The sequence below is a fragment of the Triticum dicoccoides genome, chromosome 3A (assembly GCF_002162155.2).
Source record: "Triticum dicoccoides isolate Atlit2015 ecotype Zavitan chromosome 3A, WEW_v2.0, whole genome shotgun sequence".
NCBI lineage: Eukaryota > Viridiplantae > Streptophyta > Magnoliopsida > Poales > Poaceae > Triticum > Triticum dicoccoides.
Window position 1 is genome coordinate 651,581,985 of NC_041384.1, and position 8,561 is coordinate 651,590,545.

An 8,561-nucleotide genomic window follows, 5' to 3' on the forward strand; every position below is an offset into this window, starting at 1 on the left:
ATAGCACACTAAGTGTTCCTCCGATATTCGGGAGTTGCATAATCTCATAGTCATAGGAACATGTATAAGTTATGGAGAAAGCAATAGCAGTAAACTAAACGATCAAAGTGCTAAGCTAACGGATGGGTCAAGTCAATCACATCATTCTCTAATGATGTGATACCGTTCATCAAATGACAACTCTTTGTCCATGGCTAGGAAACTTAATCATCTTTGATTAACGAGCTAGTCAAGTAGAGGCATACTACTGACACTCTGTTTGTCTATGTATTCACACATGTACTAAGTTTCCGTTTAATACAATTCTAGCATGAATAATAAACATTTATCATGATATAAGAAAATATGAATAACAACTTTATTATTGCCTCTAGGGCATATTTCCTTCACCTCTCTGGTCAGTAACCAATAGCGGAACTTGGATGCTCATATGGGATCCTACATATTCTACGAAGATCTTTATCGGTTGAACCGTTATGACAACATACGTAATTCCCTTTGTCCACTGGTATGTTACATTCTTGAGATCCGATCGTCAGTATCTACATGCCTAGTTCAATCTGGTTACCAGCAAGTCTCTTTACTCGTTACGGCATCATCTTGCAACTAACTCATTAGTCACTTTGCTTGCGAGGCTTCTTATGATGTGTATTATCGAGAGGGCCCATAGATACCTCTCTGATACTCGGAGTGACAAATCTTAATCTCAATTTATGCGGACCCAACAAAAACCTTCCGAGATACCTGTAGAGCATATTTATAATCACCCAGTTACATTATGACGTTTGATAGCACACAAGGCATTCCTTTGGTATGAGGGAGTTGCATAATCTCATAGTCGAAGGAATATGTATTTGACATGAAGAAAGCACTAGCAATAAAACTGAACGGTCATTATGCTAAGCTAACGGATGGGTCTTGTCCATCACATCATTCTCCTAATGATGTGATCCCATTATCAAATGACAACTCATGTATATGGTAAGGAAACCTTAACCATCTTTGATGAACGAGCTAGTCAAGTAGAGGCTCACTAGCAGGGACACATTGTTTGTCTATGTATTCCCACATGTATTTAAGTTTCCGATCAATAAAATTCTAGCATGAATAATAAACATTTATCATGAATAAGGAAATATAAAATAACAACTTTATTATTGCCTCTAGGGCATATTTCCTTCATTCTGCAACTTGAGCGGTGTCGCCTTTCCCTTCACTTTGAGGCGGTGATTTTGTCGTGCCTTATCTTCAAGGCGAACGTGATTGCTGAATCCTCCTCCATCGACGTCTCCGATAGCTTCTCGTACGGGTACATGCATCGGCGGCAGCAAAAAGGGCAGGAATTGGGTGGAGAGCGACATCAGGGAAGAGGAGGGTGGTGGATTGTGCCGCGGAGACAGTGCAACCAACTATAAAAGTGCGGCTCTGAATAAGTTTTGAGTGGGTCTGGGGTGTCGGAGTCCTACATGGTTGGTGTCTGGACTCTCTCAAAGCCCCTGGTTTGGCTCTGGTTTGTGTGAAAATGGCGGTCCGAAGTGCCCCGCGTACTGATGAGTGTCGACGTTGAATGGCTTGCGGGGTCCGGACACCCGCGTTCGAACGGATACATGTTGTTTGGGGGTCCGTGTTGGAGATGCCCTCAATGAATAGACAAGTCTTTTTTCCTACTAAGAGTGGTCTTAGACCAACTATAGTAGATTATTTGTATCGGCGATAGTCACATTGGATTTGGAACACACTCCATATGAATATGGAGGCCGCAACAGCCGTGCACGTCACATTGAGTCGCCATAATTTGGTCTTTGTATTCTCTTTACATGTAGGACCCATCCGCCATTGGGTCATAGGTTCTTTCTAGCCAATTCAAACAATGAGCATAATTCAACAAATATTATTACAAACCATTTATCTGATAAAGTAAATAATCCAAATGCACCAAATAATCTGATCAAATAAATTGCTCAAGTGAAAATAAATGAAAGTTAAAGCAATTTAAGCATTCTTTCTCCCAGCTAGCTGGCAATGATGCTCAATGAGATCATCCTTCAACTGATGATGGGAAGCCCAATCTTTAATCTTCCGGTACGCTTCCAGAACTGCTTGAATGCGGTTTGGATTCCAAAGAGGCATGACTGGTCTGACATTAGGTTCATAGTCAATGGGGCCTGTCATACCCCCTTCATCCTCTATGATCATGTTGTGTAGGATAACACAACATGTCATGATATTTGCCAAGATATACTTGTTCCAGAAGTGAGCAGCCTCCCCCCAAGCTAATTTCAAACCTTGATTGTGGCACTCCAAATGCCTTTTTAGTGTCTTTCCTCTAAGCTTCTTACGCCTTGGCGAAATGCGTATGTTTCCTGCTCACAAGCTTAGAACTTGTCTTCAAAAATGCAGACCAAGATGGATAGATCCATCAGTTAGATATCAGCCTTCGTCATATTGATGGCCATTCACGGTGATGTTGTAAGGTGGAGAAGTACTAGAAACTAGCATTTGAAACGGATACAATCTCTACAAGACGTTGATGTCACTATGAGGTTCAAGCAACCGAAAGTAGCAATGCCAGATTCAAAGATCTTTGGAGGCAACAACTTCCAAAATATTTGTTAGATCCTTGCAATGCCCAGTGAATTGGTCGTGCCAAGTTGCAGGGCGATTCTTCCACTTCCAGGGCTTACAGTCAACACTTTCTAGCATCATAGGTCAACATTTTGCTTCTTGCGTCGCTAGAAGCTTGGCCGTGTCCTTGGCATTGGGTGCTCGCAGATACGGCTCTCCATAAACCGTGACCATAATTTCAATGATCAATCTTGTGCACTTGCTGATTGTATCTTCGACCATTTGAGAAGTGTCATCCGTCGAATCTATAGGGGAGTCATATGCAAGCATGCAAAGTGCTACGATCACCTTCTGAAGATTGGAAGAAACAAGACTAGCAGCATTTATTTTTTGTTGGAAGAAAGGTTCAATGGCTTGCATGTCTCCAGCAAATCTCATCCCTATGATACAAAGGCTACTGAAAAAATCCAGGGTGGGTCATGGCCCACCACGTCAACCCTTACAAGCACAAATGTTGGTCAGCACAAAATAGGCTAGGGAAGGGACAATTCAGCCGCTCCTAAATAGCCATCGTCAATCCACACATAATTTCTAGGAGAACCGATTTTGAACTAGTAGTTTAAGTACTTGTGAATTCAGTAGCTCAGGAAGTTCCAGTGTTTTCGATGTCATGTTTTGAGCTCCCGAGGGGGCTTTGTGAACATCTCAATATGTTGATCTGGAAATTTTGGTGGGGCAGTAAAAATGGGAAGCGCATGCCATATTGGGTGTCATGGAAGGCTATGACCCAGCCCAAGTGTATGGTGGGGTCTGGTTTTAAAGATATTGAGCTTTTCACCTCTCCTTTCTTGCTAGATAGGCCTGGCGAATCCTGCAAAATCTAGAGACGTTGAGTTCCTGAATCTTAAGAAGTGTTTACTTCCCCGACACTACCATCCTAAATGCATAACTAGGAGGCCACCCTAGCCAATTTTGGAGGGTGATAGTGGAGGAAGAGGAGGGTGGCGCTGGCTCGTCGTCGATGGCATCCTCCATTTGCACGTCCTCGTTAGAGGCGTCCTCCGGCTGCCTGTCGGCCTGCCAGTCGGCAGCAATGGCGACCATAGCCTTCTTCAGCTCCGATGTCAGCCCGTCCCATAGAGCTTTGGCTGCGGAGGGATCAATGGCAGGGACTGGTGCAGAGAGGGGTGACTGTGGCTATGGCCGGGGCACACCGGTGGGCTGTAGAGGGACGGAAGGGTGGCGCAGGACGATACACCTCGGCAACCGTGTGCCATCAATGCGGGCGGTAAACGGACGGGCGGGCAGCCCTCGTGTCGTTTGAACGGGCGGCAGTCGCCTCCATCAGGAAGTGGCGCTCTCTCGGCCGACGCGCCACTTCAATGCCGGCGTCAATGAGTGGTCGCGTCCGCTCTAGCCGGGCATGAATGCAGGCGGTGACGCTCTCGAGGGGTGCTGACCGTAAACGCACGGGAGGGGCGAGGGGTTTTTGGTGGGCCAGGGCGGTCTTTTGTTTCCGGTTTACCGAAAAAATCGCGTATGAACCGTCCAACGGACCGATACAGGATCGCATTGGATGGCTTCCACGGTTTGGACGAGTGAGGAAGGTTTGCTGGTCGGTGTTGGAGATGTCCTTAGGTTATCATCATATCACACGATTCCTTGTTCTTAGTTAGTCTAGCATATTCACGTTCTCGCGGGGATTAGCTAATTAATTCATCCACAGGCGGAAAAGGATGGCTCTCCATGCTCGGTCACAAAGGCACACCCGCACGAAAAATGTTCGTCGGTTCCCCTCCATAGGTTCTGGGCCGGTCAAAGCCGGAAGAATGAGTGATTCCACAAACCCGGAAGAATCGAATCGATTTTGATTGAGCACTGCAAAATCATGGTACTGCAGCCATCTCATATCACAGAGTCATAAAGAACTATTGATACGACGACGATCAGGAGCCATCCAACACACGTAAGATAGCGGCCGGACCACTTCACCATCCATGCGAGTGGGCGGGAAAGGAAGAGATACCTATTCCATATTCCATGGCGGCGGAGAAAGGATGGACGGACGAAAGCCCGACCGAATTGCCAGCAAACCATGGGGTCCCGACGGAGCACCCAGCCGGTCAGTCCAGACGAAGCACTACGTACCGCGACGAGCGATCAGTTGTCACCCAGCCCTCTCGACCAACCGTGCAACAAGGGCAGAAAGCCAGCTAGAGCAGCTCCTGCAGAGAAAGGTAACGAGCAGCAAGTAGTGGTAGCACGTACGTACGAGACATTGTTGCAATCCTATTTCTAATTTTCTATCGCTAGCTTTTCGTGCATCACGTGCTCACCAGGGTGAGACGAGGTGTGGCCTGACTAGTGTGCAAAGTAGGTACACTCTGTTTCACCGCTGACCAGCCACCTCTCATAGTGGGCTTATCTTGCATCAATCTATCATCATTAGTCAGTAATGGGTAATGAGCACTTTCTTGGTGCCACGAGGCATGGCGAAAGCCAAAAGGTGGCGGTTGGCTCCTTCTCGGAAGGCGACTGCCCGGCCGTCGCGATGTCGACCACCCATAGCAAACGTGCAGATTACATGCGTCAACTCGGTTTGAATTTCTAGTCGGAGCACTAGCAGCAGCGCCTTCCCGCGCCCCCGCCAGCCACCGGCTAGCAGCGGCAGCGCACGCACTCACGCAGCCAGACAGGCAGGTCCCTGAATGCCGACCGGTCCGGGCCGGCACTCACTTTACAGAATCTTCAACAAACGCTAAAAAAACCGACATGCTAAAATAATTTTACAGCGTCATTTTAGTAATTTAGCATGCCATGGCCGATTTAGTTCAGCGGATGGACAAAAATATAACCGATAGTGGACAGCACGCAGCAGTCCAGCAGACGCACTAAAAAATAAAGCGCCGTAAATATGTCTACAACAAACAGGTCCCTAAACATTTACAAATAAATTCATATGACCAAAACAAAAACGCAATTAGGTCCCCTATTGTTGGAGCAAGTTAGCTTGCAAACCATTTTTCACCGGCCACCGCACGCGAGTTAGCTTTGTGTGATCGTTGAATCGCAAACACGAGTTAGCTAGCTTAGCTTCCCTTAATCGTTGGAGCAAGCTAGCTTGCAATCGATTGGAATCGCAAGCTCCGCACGCACCGCTCACCTCCGGCCACCACACGTGCTCCCGGCCGGCGAGCTCGAGGCGGTGAGCTCTAGAGAGGCGGCGAGCAGAAGGGCAACGACGGCTCTCGGCCGTCAAACTCAAGGCGGCGAGCTGCAGCCGGCGAGCAGAAGGGCAGCGGCGGCTCCGCCCCGTGTCGGGACGAGCAGATGACGAGCACGCAGAGGAGTGGCGAATGCGAGCTACAGGGAATGGCTGCAGCAGCGAGCTCGAGGCAGGACAAGCAGAGGGAGCACAGCAGTTGGTCTTCGCGCGTCATTGTCCAACGCGCTATACGCTGCGCACTAAATATCCCGCGTGCGATGCTGAAATTCCAAGTGCGCTGGATGAATTTTACAGCAACTGTTGGAGATGCTCCGCGCGCTAAATTAGCGGTTTTTCCAGCGCGCACTATTTTTAGCACCTCTGTTGGAGATGCTCTTACACAGTGCAGGCTTCTCCTATAAATTGCACCGGTACCCTCGGTACCCAGAGGCAGGCCAGGCACCCACCACCACTCACAGTAGACATTTACTCGCTCTCTGCAGATCACGCTGCGCAAGATCGCATCTCTAGCGAGCGCGCAGAGTGCACTGCACTTACTGTGGTCTGGCCTCCTCTTTATCAGTTCTCACCCGCACGCCTACTCTCTCTATTCTGTTGGCGGCAGTTAAGTCTAGAGACAGAGGTCGATCGGGATGGCGGACAAGGTCGTGGCCACCTACTACTACCCGCCGATGGAGGTAGCCGCCGCAGAGCTCGGCCACACCGCCGGCTCCAAGCTCGACGACGATGGCCGCAACAAGCGCACCGGTACGTAAATATCCTTCGGCTTATGGTGTACGACGTACTATATCATATGTTGGTCTCTCTGAGTCTGATGAATGTCCCGATGTGTACAGGCACGATGTGGACGGCGAGCTCGCACATCATCACGGCGGTGATCGGGTCCGGGGTGCTGTCGCTGGGGTGGGCCATCGCGCAGCTCGGCTGGGTGGCCGGCCCCGCTGTGATGCTCCTCTTCTCCCTCGTCACCTACTTCACCTCCTCGCTGCTCGCCGACTGCTACCGCTCCGGCGACCAGAGCACCGGCAAGCGCAACTACACCTACATGGACGCCGTCAACGCCAACCTCAGCGGCGTCAAGGTCCAGATCTGCGGGGTGCTGCAGTACGCCAATATCGTCGGGGTGGCTATCGGCTACACCATCGCCGCCTCCATCAGCATGCTGGCGATTAAGAGGGCAAACTGCTTCCACGGCCACGCCACGCCGACCCCTGCAAGGTCTCCAGCGTGCCCTACATGATCATCTTCGGCGTGGCTCAGGTCTTCTTCTCCCAGATACCCGATTTCGACCAGATCTCCTGGCTCTCCATGCTCGCCGCGGCTATGTCCTTCACCTACTCCTCCATCGGCCTCGGCCTCGGCATCGTCCAAGTCATAGGTAGGTGACTCGACGAAACCAATCCCTAGATCATGTTGAGCAAAGTGTTAACCAATGATGTCTGCATGCATGCAGCAAACGGAGGCGTGAAGGGTAGCCTGACCGGCATCAGCATTGGCACGGTGACGCCGATGCAGAAGGTGTGGCGCAGCACGCAGGCGTTCGGGGACATTGCCTTCGCCTACTCCTACTCGCTCATCCTCATCGAGATCCAGGACACCATCCGGGCGCCGCCGCCGTCAGAGTCCACGGTCATGAAGCGCGCCACCATGGTCAGCGTCGCGGTGACCACGGTCTTCTACATGCTCTGCGGCTGCATGGGCTACGCGGCCTTCGGCGACGCCGCCCCGGGGAACCTCCTGACAGGGTTCGGCTTCTACGAGCCCTTCTGGCTCCTCGACGTGGCCAACGCCGCCATCGTCATCCACCTCGTCGGCGCCTACCAGGTGTACTGCCAGCCCCTGTTCGCCTTCGTGGAGAAGTGGGCGGCGAAGAGGTGGCCGGAGTCTACATACGTCACCGGCGAGGTCGAGGTGCCGCTCTTCAGGACGTACAAGGTGAACATGTTCCGGGCGACGTGGCGGACAGCGTTCGTGACGGCGACGACGGTGGTGTCCATGATGCTGCCCTTCTTCAACGACGTGGTGGGGTTCCTGGGCGCGCTGGGGTTCTGGCCGCTCACCGTCTACTTTCCGGTGGAGATGTACGTGGTGCAGAAGAAGGTGCCCAAGTGGAGCACGCAATGGGTGTGCCTGCAGATGCTCAGCCTCGGATGCCTCGCCATCTCCCTCGCCGCCGCCGCGGGGTCCATCGCCGGCATCAAGTCCGACCTCAAGGTGTACCACCCGTTCAAGTCATAATCGACGTCTGACCATCATGCACGCACCGAAGAACATTCTAAGATAGCGTCCGGTAAAGTTCACCTTGGCTGGAGGGTGAAAGCCAAGCTGAGTCAAAAAGAAGAGCGACAAGATACCGAAGTGTCAAAAAATTGTTTAGGCTGGCTAATGACCGCCGTAGTTGTCTCAAAGAAAAGATACCTAAGTGACTGTCAACAGTCTGAGTGTCACCAACTAATGTTCTCTGTTTTGTGTGGTAGTAGAAGCTAATTTAATAATAACGTCTGTTGCCACCCTGAGCTCGGACTCTCTGTGTCATGCATGTTCAAATGACACCAACTGACCAACATGGACCGATTTTGAAGCTAAAGTTGATCCAGCGTTCCTTTCGGAACTGGGTTGGCGAAGCGTCGGATCCTCGGAAGAATCTTCATTTTCTTTGTACGAGTGGAAAGGAAGCATCGGGGCCAGCCGGCATCCTGCGGGATGAATCTCGGAGTCCGTAACGTCGTGGCGTTCAAAGATCCCGGCCGGCACTTTGGGCCAAGTCTCG

General features: G+C 50.8%; 1 pseudogene; it reads left to right on the forward strand.

Annotated features, from left to right (window-relative positions):
* The first annotated feature begins 6,233 nt into the window (after nt 1-6,233).
* On the forward strand, nt 6,234-8,301 carry LOC119269951 (annotated as a pseudogene).
* The last annotated feature ends 260 nt before the right edge of the window (nt 8,302-8,561 follow it).